Consider the following 17,451-nt stretch of genomic DNA (forward strand, 5'->3'; position numbering starts at 1 on the left):
TATCTAATGATGGCGCTTTTAATACTCCCTTCCTTTTTTGCTAACTTTCCCCTAGTCTACACACGAGAACATAGATCCTTTCTCTTATTATTTTCTTTAATACATTCCTGTATATGTATGAGTTGAATTTACCCCTTATGAGTTAGAATAATTTCGGAGGACAATTGCCGATCCACGGCTTGATTTCGTAAAATGCATTTATAGCATTTGATGTATTTACTTCTCCTCTAAAGTGCACTCACCTATCTACAGGTTTGATAGTGTTTCATCGTAACCACTGTGTATGGTGTATGGGGTCGATTTTGACCACTATAAGATGGAGTCCGGACTAGAGGGGAAGAATGTAGTCCTCTGTCTATGCTCTTGGTGGGGTGTACACGTCATACAATGTGAATGTTTGATGGAATATAAATGTATCCGGTTGGGTGTGTGCATTAACACACTGATGAAGGCAGATTGCCGAAACGCGTCTGTGGTGTAGCTAAACAGTAAATAAACATACTCCGTGTGAAGGAACCTCCCGATTGCTGTTATCCTTCCTGAGGATTTTTTGCCGGGATTTGATGATATATATATATATATATATATATATATATATATATATTTTTTTTTTTTTCCAGGGCTGTGATTGCTTCCCAGTCTGGCTCTGCTATCCATTGTGTCTGTTACCAAGGGACTTCTGTTGACATTGCTTTGCAGCGCCAGCATGTGACAGGCAGACAGGAGTAGGTCTGGCTTGATTGTGCTGCTGTCTGCTGACCTACTGTTACTAATTAAGTAAAATCACAAAGTGTCGACTTTGGCTTCAAGCATGCATGAGGGACGAAATTGAATCTCAAAAATGCATTGAATCAACATATACTCAGTCCTTTATCTCATAACTGCATTATACCAAAACAATATAGATATATTATTTTTTACTGGAGCAGCAAGCTTTTTTACAATAGTTTATTCAGGAATCAAATGCAAGTGAGACCTATTGGCTTTGCCCAGGCTTGTTTACTTCAACCAGTTGTGTACAGATAAATAGGGCTCCCTATGGCCCTCATTCAATATCCACTTTTCGCTTTGCCAGACCTTGGGCGTGGCAGGTCCTGGTCCACTTAGAGCATTCATATCAACCAAGAGCATGTTCCCAGTTAAATATTTCTTGCAGCACTCAGTCTTCTCTTTATATGAGTCTCTCTGACCACAGTCGTCAGGTGAGCTCCAAGCCTTCCATTTAGTGGCCTTGCTGTGTTGCGCACCAACCATGCCACATCCCTGAATAGACAAGGCGTGTAGAAAGGACATTGCCTGTTGTCCCAATACAGAAGAATAAACGAGAAAATATCTGAATGGCTTCAAACAAAAGATACAATAAACCAATGAAAAACAGTTAAATGTATCTTCTGGTAAGTCCTATATTTTAGAACACAAGCACATCTAGAAATTTAGCCTGAAAAAAGATACTAATCTTCAATGACTTTTCCGTTTCTAACCTCATCCACTGATGTGTGGAAACTGAGTCACTTTGTTGTGATCACCCTATATATGTGTTTATTGTATGAGGAAGTTTCCTAAGAATGGACCTGAACCTGAAGGCCAAAGGAGCACTTTACGTAACAACGGGAGCACGTCATCCCGTCGCGTGGGAGTGTGGTGCCCGCTGGGACATTTATAGAGCTTCAGGGAAAACCGCTGCCCGCGCAAGGTTGGGGGGGGGGGGGGGGTCAAGGCGTTGGAACTTGAGTAGCAGGTGGATGCAAAATTATGAGCTTTTTGGATTTTTCTTCAATATCACAAAGGGATAGTTACCAGAAGGGTAATTCTTCAAGGCCAATACACACAAACAGCTATTTGTTCAACAGCCTCTCATGCAGTGTATCTGATTCTGCAGGAGTGGTTGATAGGAGCTCTCAATGCCACCAGATATTCACATTATTTCTCTTCCATGCTGTAAGGGCCGTGGGTTGATGCACATATTCAGCAGATGTTTTATGTAACTAATGCTGGAGGCGTCGGAACATCCACTGCTCATGGCCCTGCTTCCTGTGCATGCAGCCCCCAACACTTGTCACGCCTCCTCCCCCGCCCCCCACACATTTGTATCAGCTGCCTGTCTGCATCCCCCTCCTCCCGGTTTGTGGTTCCGGCGCCACAGTTTCCGCTCATAGTCCACCTGTCTGCTGTGCTGGGTGTTGCTGTTAGAGGTTTTCAAAGGAGTATTATATTTTTGAAATAAAATATATTTACAACGACAAGAGCAATCAAGTTATTGTAAATACTTATGTATTGCTTCGACTTACTGCAGAAAAGAAAAATTAACTGTGGTATGTTAATTATGTTTGAGGCAGGGTTAAAAAAAACTTATAAAATGAGATTTTATGCTGATTTTATATCACAGTTGCTGTTAGTGGCGGTAAGTGAAAGGTCGTGTTTACCATACTTGGAAGGCAACGAAACTACAAAAAAATGAACAGTAGAAAAAGATAAGCTCACAGCTTGAGTGTGGGGCTCAGTGTCTGTGCTGTTACAGTGATCTGCCTGCACTGAATTGAGTTAGATCCCTCCACAGCTGCAGGCTGATGAAAAACCGCCACCTCAGCAGGGGTGTAAGATATATGCATGGCAAGGGCATAAGAGAAAGCTATTCTAAACTCAGCAGGAGGAAGGAAGTCTCGAATGCGCCTTGTTTGCAGTTCCATCACACAATCCCTGCACTATTGTTTTTCTCCTATTTTTATCACCTTTTGCAGTCTCTAAATGATTCTTAGAAGGGTGCCTTTACGCAAGGAACCAAAAAGGAACTAATCAACGGCGTAGATTACTTATTTATAGATCTTGTACAGTTAACCTTAATATTCAAACATGTTGACAATAGCACTACATGCATATAATTGCGAAATATGCTTGTTTTTTCTTGAATTTATTAGCATTCCATTGTTTGTTTATTTAGTGTATATATGTGTATGTATATATATATATATATATATAATAAAATGTATGAAATGCCAGGTATCTGCACATTTACAGGATTCGCAACCAGCTAACTGTGTGAAAGGGTATGTTATAGTGTGACCAGTGTCGTAGCTAGGGTGGTTAATAGGGTGAGCACAAGGTAAGCCTTCTTTTTTTATTCTGACTCGTCGTCTGTCGTCTCCCCCCTGCTCGTCATCGTCTGTCGCCAGCACCCCCGCTCGTCATCGGCATCTGTTAATAGCAGTTGACTTACCTGCTCTGGATGTCACTGGGCGGTAAACAGAGGGATTGCCCTGGGCGGCAAAGCTCTAGCTATGCCTCTGAGTGACATCTTTTTGTTCACTGGATCGCAGAAGCATGTGGCTTCAATCAAAACAGTAGAAACTGACCCTTCGCTGCTGGCTATTTGCCTCACGCAGTAGTGTAGGGAGGACCCCATGAGATTTCACCTGCCTAACCCCGCCCTACTTACCATGTATAAGTCTATGCCGGTGCATCATCAGCCAAGCTAGTTTATGATCGTACACTCTGTCTTTGGGGTGACTTGGCCTACCTGAAGGATCAATCTTTGAGCGCATGCCATGCTTAATATATTATATAATCAAAAGACTAGTTGGTACCAATTATGGCCTATTTACACATTCTGATAATATGCTATGTAATTGCTTATAGTACATGTGGCTTTTTTTCTTCAAAAAGATGCAGTTACTTTCCCAAACTGGTTAATATATACTTTCTTGTTGCTCATCTTTGAAATGATGAAACCCAATTGAAGGGCTGTTTATCAGAGTCCACTCCATAAGGTGCCACCTTGCCTTCTGTGAAACCGACACAGGTACCCTTGGCAGGGGAGTAACAATAAGTTGCAGTTCCCTTCAATGTCACCCAACGAGTGATATGACCTTTAGTCAACTCTTGAGACACCATGCTTCGCGGCGGAGACGTCCCCTTGCGGAATAATGGAGGACACGTATTGGTCTAGTCTGTATTACAGTCCTATGATGACTTTGTGGGGTCCTTCGAGACATAAAAAACCCCAGGCTAAAAGTCAAGTGATTTCGACCAGAACCATGGGGCCGTCCTTCATGACTTCTGTTCTGTACCTTTTATCCATCAAGAGGGGTTTGAGTCCACAATACTGTCTGACGTCATTCTGCTGACCTGCGTCCTTTGACACCGTTGTGAAATCAAAAACATGCCTCAATAATATTATCTCGTAGACCTATAAAGTACATCACTTCATGGAAATCCTATATTACAGCAAAACATGCTGCCATATTATCTCTGTTCAAATGGGCACCTTTACTAGAAAGAAGGTAGAAAGACGCGTCTATGCTTTGCAAGAGAACTTTTGAAAGGCTAATCTGCAAAAAATCTAACGTTTACCCCTGCTGGCCTGCTTTTTTAGGTACAAATCGAAAAAGACATTGTTTTTCATGATGGGAGCTTTTTTGTGTTTTTTCTTTTTGTTGTCAAAACGATAATCGCCTATAATTGTATTCACTTGGGCAAATTCGTTTTATTTTCTAATAAGTTTTTGAAATAGTAGTTGTTTTCGTGAGGATTTTGTAAATTTTATCAAAATATCACCACAGCACTGAACAAAAAGCGTATTCTTGACAGATATTTTAACGACCTAATTTATAACACTCTAATGTGAGAATCCTACAGTGCACAAATTGAACCTGTAAGTGGTTGTCTTGCATTTGGTGATAAATTATGCAGCAGGAACACTGAATTGTGACAGCTTTAGTTGTCATCTGAGGGAGTCTCAGGTTTCATAGCCTGTTACCTTAATCAGTGTGAATAATTTACGCCGGCAGCTGAGTAAAGCCATTGCGTCGCGTTCAGTTGTGATGTGCTCACAACAATGCAGCATTTGTTAACAAATCTTGTACACAATATGCCAGGGATTTAGAGTCTGTTACACGTGTGCATCTGTACTTCAACCCTGTGTGCGCCATTTCTCGTATCCTCATAATATTTCCACAGCCGACATAGTGTGCCTTTCCTTCCAGTCTGTCGATTGTTCTCCATTTAAGACCTCCCAAGGATACATTGGCATCTATCACTGTGTATTGTGCCTCGCGTTCAAAGCAAACAGTACACTATGAAGCATGTAGGAAAACGTACGCTGATATGTCGCAAGTCCACACCTTAGTTTGCTCAACCTCTGAGGCACTCAAAGGATCCCTCTTCTAGCTCAGACATCCACAGTCTTGCCGCAATGTCACTGCATCATCCACAGTCCACCGTAGGCTCCATTTCTTCCCTCTGATATGGCTGGCATACACATGATCATTGGCTCCGTCCTTCATGACCATAGCCTACGTCACTCTTGCATCAGTCTGCTCCACTTTCCCTTATTCCAGGTTCTTGTCTGTCAACTTAGTCTTTTCACACACTCTACTGCCTGCTCACCTGAAAATATCTGTGTCAAATGCTATGATCTTTCCCATCACCCCATATCATTGTATCATTCAGCCTGAATTTTAAGAAGTGCTTCAATCTTCAAACAGAACTGAAAAGCCATATAGAAAATGTAACATCTGGCATAGTGTTCATAGAAGCTCATTACCTTTATTTCTGCTGTTCTGGGTCTTTCAGGTGACTGCCTCAAACCCCTCAAGCCATCTGACCCTTTCTTCCACACTAATATATTAATCGCTAACCACCTCACATACATACATATTTACGTTGGACACATCATACAGATGGTTCTCCGTGTCTGCGTTCAACCATCCTATTAACAAATGCCCCTGTAACTCTGGAGACTGGAGTGCCTGAGACTATCGCTCCTTTAACCAAGTCCTGCCACTAACTACTGGTATGTTACAGCAAACCCAACCACATCTGCGAAGCTTCCTGGTCCCAAAACGTCCACATCCAACAGACAATTGTCATTCACTATCAATACATTTGCAATAAGATGACTTCACTCTTAAAAATTCACGTTTTGGATATGTTATTTTCTTCTACTGCCTTTAAATTCTGAAGTTAACCCAGAGAAGGAATGCAGATGTCTAAGAACTCAGACGTAGAGCTGCAATCCTCATCACCTTCTCTATACTCACAGCAAAATTAAACCTACACTCAAGGAGGAAAAACAAACCATTGTGCCCTCAGCACATATAAAGGTTGTAGGTTGAATTCAGGCAGGACTAGTTTAGCTTTTCATAATTCTGAGGTTAATAACTTGCCTACCTTTAACTTATGGAATGATAATAGCTTTCATTTGCAGTACTATGGAATTGTAATATATACTGTAGCACTGTAGAAAAAACAGGACATTTTGTAAATATTATATGTTATTCCCTAAGGAGGATTTTTTTAATTTGGTCACACCTTTTATTATTCTAAAAAGCACACAGCTGATGTCAAGGCTCAATAACTATTGAGCAAATGAGTGACTAGATCACAATGTGCATATTAAATGCACTTGGTGGTCTTAATGTACTTCTAAGTCTGCGTCGATATTTTAGGTGCATAGATTCTTGCCTCATGAAGTTGGATTTCTTTCACAGGTTCTTCAAAACAATTGCAATCAAATATCCTTGTCTAGAAAATGAGGAATAAGCAATTTATTGAAATTTTCAAATGCATTTGATGTTATTCCATATGTTCTGTCACATATTGGAACAACGGAAGCCGAGAAATAAAAAGTCCTGATCAATATAAATAGTAATCTAAATTGTTTAATTAGATGACTATGGGAGATCTTTTAAATGTATTTGTGAATTATTTCATCTTGGATGTACCCCTGGCTTACCCTTGCTCATGCACCCATCAGCAGGTTAAGAAAGTAATCAGTAAGCAGACAGAAGACAATTGAAGGGCAAAAGAAGGGACAAGGGGTCAGCCTTGTGTATCTTCAGGATCAAACAATGCGTTGTATCTTTTCCATCACCTCTGGAATTCTAGAGAATCAGGTTCCATGCACAAGACATCTGTCTGAAATCAAAATGTTGTTGCTTGGCTTAAAACGGGGCTATTCGCTGTAGAGGGTTTGAGTGAAAATGTGTTGGTAGTTTTCCTGACAATTTTGGAAAGACCTAACTATTCGTGTCTCTTTATTTTAGGTCCTGATACCAGACCGCATCAATGAATGAGCTAAGTGTCGTCATTGGCGCCAGATGATTTCTGATTGAAGAAAGGTAATATATTTTAATATTTGTTATGAGCTGCTCATAGCCATTGTAGTTTAAACAGGCATAAATAATAAATATATATAATCACACTAGTGGAAACGATTGATTTGTATGCACTTGTTGTACAGTTGGACATTGTCGCACAATCCGGTAAGGCCAAGAATCATTCCGGCTGCCCTTAATGGGGATCAGACATTTTTTGCAGTGGTGGCACTGAAGTAATCCAAAAGTTGACGAACTATCAATGGCATGCCAGAAGCAACAAATGTTTCAGGATCATGTTATGTTATGTTATATTATGTTGTATTATGTTAGGTTGGCTTTGCTAAAGCATTTTTTCACCCAAGTGAGTTTCTTGCTGCTAGCTAAGTAACAGATCACATATTTAAAGTCCTGGAATACGTCTAATGACAGTCATTGTTGTACCTGACCCCTCTCCAAAGCATGCCGTTGTTTTGCTCTAAGATCTACAGAGGGAGTTTCCAAGAGTACTTACCTATGTTACCTATGTGAATAACTCTTTCCAATGTCCAAAATGATTGTCCCTTTTGGGTAATGGTGCAAAACAAGCGTGGGATTCAGAGAGGAAAGAGTGGTGCTGGAATCAAGAGAGGGCTGGAGCAACGCAGGGTCATGTGTGCAGTGCTGGGTAGAGAGCCAGTGCAAGGTTAAGGGGTGGGCAGTAGCTCAAGGAACTTCACAAACAGCAACAATGCAATGCATCTGGAGGAAGGGAGCTGTGCATAGTCAATGTGGGTGCATACCACGGTCCGGGGGATGGGGGGGCTGCACTACTTCCATTCTAACAGATCTCTGCCTCATCCACCTTAGGTGATGGTCCAGCTGCCATTATTATAACATGGCAAATGAGCCATTTGCATAAAGGGTAACTGTTAGACCTGCACCATTGGCGTGGGTCTCCCTTCCATTTTTTGCTGTTGCCTCTAATGTTTTTGCTGGTTTTAGATGCTTTGGGCACTGTGGCACTGCTATTCAGTGCCACTGTGTACGTGCTCCCTATGGTAAATTGATGTATGGATTAGTGACTCCGTCATTGGCTTATTTGGTTTACTTGTCCGACCCTAGTACAGTGCACTGCGTGTGCCCAGGGCTTGTAAATCAAATGCTGCCGGTGGGCTTGCAGCACTGCTTGTGCCACCCACAGGAGCAGCTTGTAAAGTGTGTCTCAGGCCTGCCATTGCAGAGCCTGTGTGCAGTCTGGTACTGCCATGTTGACTAGGCACGTGCACCCGCTTGCCAGTCCCTAAACCTTCCCTTTTCTACATATTAGTCACCCCTATGGTAGGCCCAAGGGTAGGGTTTATTGTATGTAAGAGGTAGGACAAGCCCGGATGTGTGTGGCATGTCCTGATCGTGAATTACACTATTGCAAGGCAACCTGTTCCCATAGGCCAGAATTGGCAGTTTGATTATAACATCTTATAATCCTAACTGACTCGGGGAACTAGGTAGAAATTCGAGTTTAGCTAGCCTGAACTCAGAATGATAACATACATCTTTTAGTGAAGTTGGTTTTAACATTGTGTTTGAAAATACCACTTTTAGAAAGTAGGTATTTTCTTGCCTAACTATCCAAGCCTGCCTCTGCTATGTTGTGTATTCCTAGTCTGGTTTTTGAGTAACAGGGGATGGGTGGCCCCAGGAGACAAGTGAGTCAGCACAGGGCTGAATAGACCCATCTGCATGTAGAGTGGTGGGAGGGGAGCACCTGGGACCTGAATAGGGCTGTGCCTGCCTCCCACAATGCTGGCTCCACCTCCTGTGGTGTGGCCCACACTGTCAAAGGAAAAGAAGGTGTCCTGTAAACAAAGTGCTCCAGGACTGACCAGAACTGGTTTGGACTAGGTACAGACACTCTCTGCATTCAGAGACAAAGGATTTTGGTGTATAAAAGGGGGGACCCAGACCCCAGAACTTTGGATCACTTCTTGGAATCAAGACAAACCTTTGCTGAGGAGAAGAACCAGGAAGCTGAAAGAGGAGACTACCCAAGTGCTGTGTGTTTGGGGGTTGGCCTGCAATGGTTGCTTCATTGCCAAAGAAAGGAGAAGAGGACTGAGTGTGCTTTTCATCAACTTAAAGAAGAATCACCAAGGGATTGAACCTGAGCTTGCCTCCTGCCTGAAGTCTCAGGGATACAAGACTTCACCAACCAGCTCCCCCTGAATTCCCTTGCTGGGAATTGAAGTGCCTGCTGTTGTGCTGGACCTTCTGAAAGACTGTGTGTTGCTGGAAGCTAGAAGCGTGACTCAACGATGAGAAGAGTGTCGCTGCCACAGCAGTTGTCGTTGCATCGCCAAAGAAGCAAGCCGCCGCTGTCGCCAACGCATCGCCGAAGCGCGTCGCATCACCGTAGAAGTGTGCTGCCGTTGCATCACCGGAGAAGCATGTCGAAGGGCCTGTCGCGGCTCCAAAGATCATCGAGTCGCTTCACTACCGTCTGGCGTGCACGCATCGCATCAACGTTATCGCATCTTAACTAAGACGCCATTTTGTTGCATCGCACCTGGAGAAGTATCGCATCAAGGTGCAATTTTGTCGCATCTGGGAGCAGTAAGAAACTGACGCATCACCTCCCCACACAGTAAGGAAGCGAGCATCAACTCCCGTGCGCAGCAGTAAGGAACCGAAGCATCCACTCCTCTGAGTGTAAGGAACAGACTCATCGCCTTCCCTGCGACCCTTTTTGGTTTTTTTGCGTTGCGCATCCAAGGTACTGTGAGTAAAGTGTCACATTTACAACTTGAGAGAACTGAGCTATTTTCTTCCACTTTAAAGTCCATTTTTGAGTACAGTATTGTGATTTTTGTAGTTTGGTCTTGTGTTAAGTCTATATAAAAATACTTATTTTTATAATACAACCTGGGTGGTTTCCATCTGTAGTGTTGTCACTGTATTACTGTATGTGTTCACAAATGCTTTACACAATGCCTCTGAGATAAGCCAGCCTGCTCATGCCAGGCTACCAAGGGGGTGAGCACGGGGCTATTTTAGGAGTGTAGCCCCTTACCCTGACTAGACGCAAGGGTCCCTATTTGGTCAAAGGTACCTACTTTTGCCCAATAGAGACTCCTAAATCTAACAGTAACAAACAGCACAACACTTTTTCTCCAACTAAACATTTTACCATCCATTTATTGCAATTTGTTTGGCAGTTTAAGGAAATGTGATGGAATGAATGTAAGGGATGTGCTGGAATGAATGTAAGGAAATGTGATGGAATGAATATAAGGCATGAGCTGGAATGCATGTAAGGAAATGTGATGGAATGAATGTAAGGAAATGTGATGAAATGAAGGTAAGGCATGTGATGGAATGAATGTAAGGCATGAGCTGGAATGAATGTACGAAAATGTGATGGAATGAATGTAAGGCATGTAATGGAATGAATGTAAGGTATGTGATAGAATGAATATAAGGAAATGTGATGGAATGAATGTAAGGAAATGTGATGGAATGAATGTAAGGAAATGTGATGGAATGAATGTAAGGCATGTGATGGAATGAATGTAAGTCATCTGATGGAATGAGTGTAAGGCATGTGATGGAATAAATGTAAGGCATGGGTCATGAATACAGCGGCTACTTCCTATCTAGCAGTGCATTTCTTAAAACAAACACTCCCAATAGTTAATGCCAAATGGCCTTTACTCCCATCTGGGTTAGCCATCCAGAACAAACTTGACTTTGGGACGCTGCAATTTTTTGATCCGTCTGCACTCAACAGCAAAGATCATGCATTAATCAGCTTGACATAGTAATGAATTATCACTCCTGGAGTGTTTTTACGGTCTGGGCTACCCAGCCCCCAATATTGTCACTTGGTCGTCAAGGCTGAGAGATCCACCTGTGATAAAATACAGGATAACTTGCCCCCAGTAACAACCACTCTAAAAAGGGAACACTACATTGTACTTTACACTTGTCCTTTTTCATTAAGATTCTGATCTGTAGTGTCAGTTTGTTCACTAGAGAAAGCGAATTTCCACCAAGTCCCCATCCTTTTTGCATCACTGCCAGCAGTATCCCGAAGTTCCTTAGAGGCACCGAACACAAAACCAAGTGGTCTCTGAGGTAGCAGAGATACCGATCTATTTGAGATGGCTGCACCGAGCACCACCCATGAAGCCGGGCTTAACCAGAACTCAGCGCCCTTACCACATGACATTTCTTTGGGGGCATGCCCAGCACCCTCTATTTTAATAGTCTAAGCAGTTTACATGTAACCCTGCCAAAGAAATACACGAGTAGAAGTTTGAATAGAAGTTATCCTTGTAAAAGCTTGAGTCTGAACATTTCTCTGTGAACCTGTTAAGTTTTTCTTCTGAGCTGAATTTGTCAAAATAAATGGGCTAGATAGGCACTAGGATACTTAATTACCTTCTGCAATATTCCTAGTTATAAAGTCGCCCCCTACTCAACTATTGCACTATATGGTAGGTTCAGGCGCTCTTGGGTAAAAATACTCTATGAAATCTGCTTTGGTCGGTCTGCCTCTTAAAAGTTATCAAGGCGGATTTATTTGGATGCAGAAAACCTAGCCCACTTCGTTTCTATAGGTATAACCCACTTTAAATATTTGAACCATAGTGACCTCCGTGATAACCGTCCAGGGAGCTATTGCTAATAAACAAACATTCTACCTCAGTCCAGCCATGGACAACTCAGTCAACCGGTCTTGTCAAAAGGGGGGCCCTGCTCAGCTTTTATCTATTTAGTGTCTCAATCCTACAAGTTGTGACCAGCATGTCCGCATGCTCTTAATTAATACTGGAAGGAGTGTTCAAAGTACTTCCTCAAAGCTCACCTTCCACCTTTCAAGAAGTAAGTCCAATGAAGTTAGTGAAATCTTACTGCCTGCTTTGCTGCATGGCATAGTTAAGACTACATTTCTGGCAATAACTTGGCCGTGTATTATTATTGCTTTTATTATTTGTACTATATGCTTTCCATTCTTTTAGGTAAGAATCATGTTACCTGCTAACCAGCTCAGGGGACACTTGGGTGTGCATGACCTTTAAAGCTTTCTTTTTACGCCCCTCGGTTAGACCCGAGTGTTGTACCACCACCCAGAAGATCACCTGACCATGTACTAGCAGCTTTATCAATATGTGAATATTCTTTTGTTTAGAAATGGATCTGCCTTTTGGGCTGAACAGTGCCATGCATCCTAAGCAAAAGTTCTAGGTCCCAGGAAAAGGAGGGGTGGATGGGCTTAGCCGTATAACTATCCAACCGGTCGTTGACGTTTCTTGTGCATCCTACACGCCCCATTGCCTCTATTTGCAAGTAGCCCTGTAAAATGTGAATACAATTGGAGCAAACAAAGCCCAACCACCACATTTGTGAGTAAGCCTTACAAAGCGGAGCTAGCTCTTTATAAAATTCTATGACAGGAAGCGTCTAAAAGTCAAACTTGCAAGGGCATGCATATCTGTTCCTGTTGAAGTTTGCTTCCATACTGTGGACTCTGACCTCATTATTGCTAGTCAAGCAAAACCCATAACCTTAAAGCCCCATGCAAATGATTGTCTGGCAGTGAACCCATGGTTGTTTTTCATTGGCATGGGAAACCACCACTAAGGTGCTGCCCAATCACTTTAGGCCCTCTAGGCGATGCCGTCAGCATTTTTTGGAGAAATGACCACCTTATGCATCGATATGTTCCTGCAAATGATGCACCAACACTGCTTAGATACCACACCAGTGTAATCCTTGTAATCCTTTGCCTGGACTATTGATTTATCAGTAGATTGATAACACACAACACCTCATAGCTTAAAGAAGTAGCATAAACTGTATGTATCTGGATTTCGCAGATGCAACGGCTATGATCACAAATGAGAACTGGGCATGTTTTGGTGTAGAACTAGCAGAATTGATGGTGACCAGTTTCCACTTGAAATCTAGACCCATAAGTAAATGTCAAATAACTCCCTCTTTGCAATCCACCTTCCATTTTTGAGTACCCGTTTATCACGTCCTTGGCTGTGGGTGTCTCTTCATCGTTGCATACAATAAAGATTTGCGGACTCTGTAAGCTCTGTTTCATTCCTTCCTTACTACATGGCCTCTATTTCATGTCCACCATATTTGAGTTTGTGAGATCATATTTGTTCTCACACTAGACATGTTTACCAGAGCAGCACCTTTGAGTGTTCTGTGGCGTGCAGACAGGGCAGGACGTTGTTATACCTTCTGAAGGGTTTCAGGAGCAGACAATATACCATCCGTCAAGCTATAGCATTTTAATCCACTCTCTAATAAAAGCAGCAGCTCTCAAAGTGCTTTACTAGGCGGTCTTGTTGCTTTGTTCTTGAAGAGGACACAGTGTACTTTATGTTCTCTTTAAAATGTACCCTGTATGATCCCATTGAGCCGCCCGCGCACTATCTCTTCTCAGAGACGTTGGCACACTGCGGCGAGTGGATGTTTTCAATAGTCTCTCGTTCCACTTTATCTGCCCTGTGACTGAGCCACCAGGGTGAGATAAGGGTGCGTTTTACAGGCCTGCTTTTAGGGATTAGTTACTGCATGGAAGCCAAGTCCTGCACTATCGGAGAGACATGACGCTTCTCGCCTTTAAAATGCACAGCTATTGAGTGTTTTTTATTCTACCCTATACAGTATCATGCAGTCACTCCTATTGTAATGTAATGCGTTATAATACTTGTTATTTGTCAATGTTATCCTCCTCAGATACAAATGTACGATCATTGTGCTGAAAAGCAAATTAGATAACATTTAGAGATAGCTCTCCCCAAAGGCAGGGCCCTTCACAAATCCCCTCCTGAATACTGCGCTCCAGGGCAGTGAGCCCACACCATCTCCTACATGGTACTAATCAGATAAAATGACGGACATCTCAAAGACAAGTCACTTTGTCAGGTTGGACCTGTGTTGGGCACCTGCTCTTAATTTAGGGGAGAGGGACTTATTTTTCACCGTCATTCAGGGCTTTGAGTGGGATGAAAAAACTTGGGGGTCTCTCAAGGGGGCGTGACCAATGTAATTAAGGGCGTTGCTTAAAAACAGTACGTTAAAAATCTGTGCTTAGTATAGTGTCCCGCCTGACTTGTATTTTGCTGTTCCTGTCATTGCGTCCAGATATGTTACAACAAGTAACATCACACCTACAAGTCAGGACTATTGGCTTTGTCAATGGTTGTTAGTTGCATAAGATAAATAAGCAGCAATTATGGCTTGTATAGAATATTGAAAAATCTTACTCTTAAAGCCCTGGTGACACCAATACAATGCTTTTGCTGCTGAGTTTCAAAAAGAGAAGGGAAATCCAGAGAGAAAATGACTCTTTAAAGGATTTCCCTTTCCCCTACAACGCTTTACCTGGCATGACGTCATGCCGTAACTTCTCTACTTGTGAGTAGTATGAGCAGGTTACAATGAAGTTCCTGCTGTCTCGAATCGGGTCTCTATCGTGCTCTGTTTTGTGCCCTGGCACTTTTTTCTGGACTGCAGTGACAGCAGATTGCTGTCACTGCAGTCCGGGATAAAACGGACCGTCTGTTCCAAGGCACAAAACAGAGCCCGATAGAGACCTGTTCTGAGGCCCCCTTAAACAAGCATTGGCATAGCCAATAGGTCTCGCTTTTGGGACCTTATAAGTGTTTAGTTATCCAGCACAATATCCTTAGTGAAACAACATCAACTGTTGAAGGGCTAAACACTTATAAGGTCCCAAAGGCGAGACCTATTAGCTATGCTATTGCTTGTTCAAATGACGGTTGTTTGGTTTTTGCCGTTATCCCAGCCACAGAATCACTGAAATTCTTCTTCTTTACTTTTGCAGCCCTCTACAGATCACATGCCTGTTTTCAACATTTCTGTCTAGAAGTAGTTTATACCGTAGTTCATGCGATGCAACGTCATCCTGTTCTATCAGACATAATCATACTCTTGCAAGTCAGCCAAAATCACAGTCACTTTACTATAGAACGGACATGTACACCATACTACTAGCCAAATAAGCCTCCGGTCTGCAATAGAATAATCAGAAAAAAATGTGGAACGCATGCAAATCACTGATGGCAGTCAAGTCTCACTCCATAGCAATACGGAAGATAGTTCTAGCCCTATGCCCTCAGGTGACAATCTCAAACATGGTGGAGGTTGCAGTCTTGGTGTGATGAGGGGGCCATGCGTGTCCCTTATCCCACAGGTAGTAATTGGTCTTGGACTCAATGGGGGGTCCGAAGGGATGGGGCCCCCTGCACAGCAGAGGCTGCAGGGGCATGTGTTACGCCCTTGCATTGTAATTTCGGGTGTCATTTCATTTACCACTGACCTAGAAGGCGGATTTTTTGAAGGTAAGAAACCGCCCGAAAGGGAGGGGAGGCGTCATTTCATGTACTCCATCGATTTACTTTTGCAGCAGGTGTCTGAGCTGTCATGCCGGAAGTGCTATGGATTGTTTATATGTTTGTATACCTGCTGGAGGGGGTTAAAGCGGAGGGATTCTAAAGAGAGAGCTGGCAGAACTCCTTTCTATGCCTACCTGAAGAAGATGGCGGCTGGCCGATAAGCGGGAATAAACCAGTACATGAAGTAATTACAGCCAGCGAGAGACATAAATCAAGCAGGGTTCAGTGCAGGGAGCAAGGATTGTGCAGGCCCTGGAAGCCGAACAGAACTGGGGAACAGGCTTCTTTCCAAGAAGCCTTGGGGGGGAAACGCTCGCCCCCTCGCTCTCGGGAGGCATTTTGATGTCAGAAATGGTTTTAATTAGTGTTCACTTTGAGCTGCAGTGTTGAACCTGTATTTTGGGAAATAAAAACGGTATAGCAGGAAAATGTGTGGGAGGCGAGGGGAGATTAAACAGAGGACACCGGAATACGCTGCAGCGCGAGTTCATGGTCGGGGTCACAGGGAAGGACGAGTGCGCAAGCCAGGGGAGAATGAACAATTAGAGCTAGAGGAGGGGGGAGGAGACAGGCCTGTCAGTAGGTAAAGCTGGCTGAGAGGATCCAAGGCTGGCTCACGTGCAAAACGTTTGCAATATTAGTACATCTGTTGAATGCGCCAATAACCCATTATCTCCATCTTGATACTGCGAGGACTTGTGGTGTTGTTTACTGTCGAGCTGACGCGTTGAACCTACATTTTGGGAAACAAAAGCGTATAGCAGGAAAATGTGTGGGAGGTGAGGGGAGGTTTAACAGAGGACACCGGGATACGCGGCAGCGGAAGGGGTCACAGGGAAAGATGAGAGCGCGAGCCGGGTGAGAATGAACAATCAGAGCTAGAGGAGGGGGAAGGATATAGGCCCGTTAGCCGTGAAAGAAAGAGAAAAGTAAAAGTGATCGCAGGATACGCTGCAGCGCAAGCTCATGGACGGGGTCACAGGGAAGGACGAGTGCGCGAGCCGGGGGGGAATGAACAATCAGAGCTAGAGGGGAGGAGACAGGCCTGTCAGTCGTGAAAGAAAGAGAAAAGTGAAAGTGATCGAGCATTGAAGCGCGAGCAAGACAGAGAGGCAGAGCGAGGCGTGCACAGTTGGAGGTGCGAGAGGAGAGACAGATGGCGCCTCTGCTCGTAACTGTATGCCTAACCGCACGCTCTATGCCACCCAAAAAGCTGTGGTCGGCTTTTTAAAGCCCACCCACTAAATGTCTCGCCAGAGCAGCGCATGCGCTGGCTCAGGCGAGACCTAAAAAACTGGCGGTGATCAGACCCGGTGAGACCCGGTCCACTTAAAGCCATGCCGTCATACTTTGACCGTGAACAAGAGAGAGAAAAGCAGGAAAGTGAGAAAGAAGGAGGTAAAGAAAGACAGGAATTCAGTGAGAAAGGGACAAGATCCTGCAAATCAAAGGTGAAAAGGCAGGAAATTAAGGGTTTTGGACGAAAGAGGCAGGAGGTTAAATCAACATTTGGCCACCTTGGTATTCAGCACCCTCTGCATTCCAAAGAACTGGAGCAGGCTCCTAGGAAACTCAGTGGAGCCGTTCACTTATATTTTTCAAATTAACCACTGGTTGGGGTGGGTAATTCGGATGTGTCAACGGAACATATAACTAACTCATGAACATAACTAGTGAAACAAGGTAAGTAACCGATTGATATGTGTTGAGTTGCTCTCTATGAACATTTTTAATAGTTTTCCATGCAGTACACAAATCAAGATGGGTTATCTAGGAAAAACTACTTGCTGATAAACGAGGTTCTGAGTAGTTGCATGACCAAACGGGAATTATTAGCCTTGGGAACAAATGCCATGTAGTGGAATTGCCAACACCAAAGCACCTACAAAGAGATTTTTAAACCTAAGCAGGAGCCTGGTGAGTTCATGGAACTAGAGACT

General features: G+C 43.4%; 1 protein-coding gene across 1 annotated transcript in view; it reads left to right on the top strand.

Moving 5' to 3' along the window:
* PIP5K1B (phosphatidylinositol-4-phosphate 5-kinase type 1 beta) overlaps window positions 1-17,451 on the top strand; it is a 375,649-nt gene that overhangs the window by 125,829 nt on the left and 232,369 nt on the right. The window contains exon 2 of the mRNA XM_078675735.1: window positions 7,041-7,115. The gene's annotated coding sequence lies outside the window, so the exon portion shown is untranslated. The remainder of the gene's footprint in view (window positions 1-7,040; window positions 7,116-17,451) is intronic.

The sequence above is a fragment of the Lissotriton helveticus genome, chromosome 2_1 (assembly GCF_964261635.1).
Source record: "Lissotriton helveticus chromosome 2_1, aLisHel1.1, whole genome shotgun sequence".
NCBI classification, from domain to species: domain Eukaryota; kingdom Metazoa; phylum Chordata; class Amphibia; order Caudata; family Salamandridae; genus Lissotriton; species Lissotriton helveticus.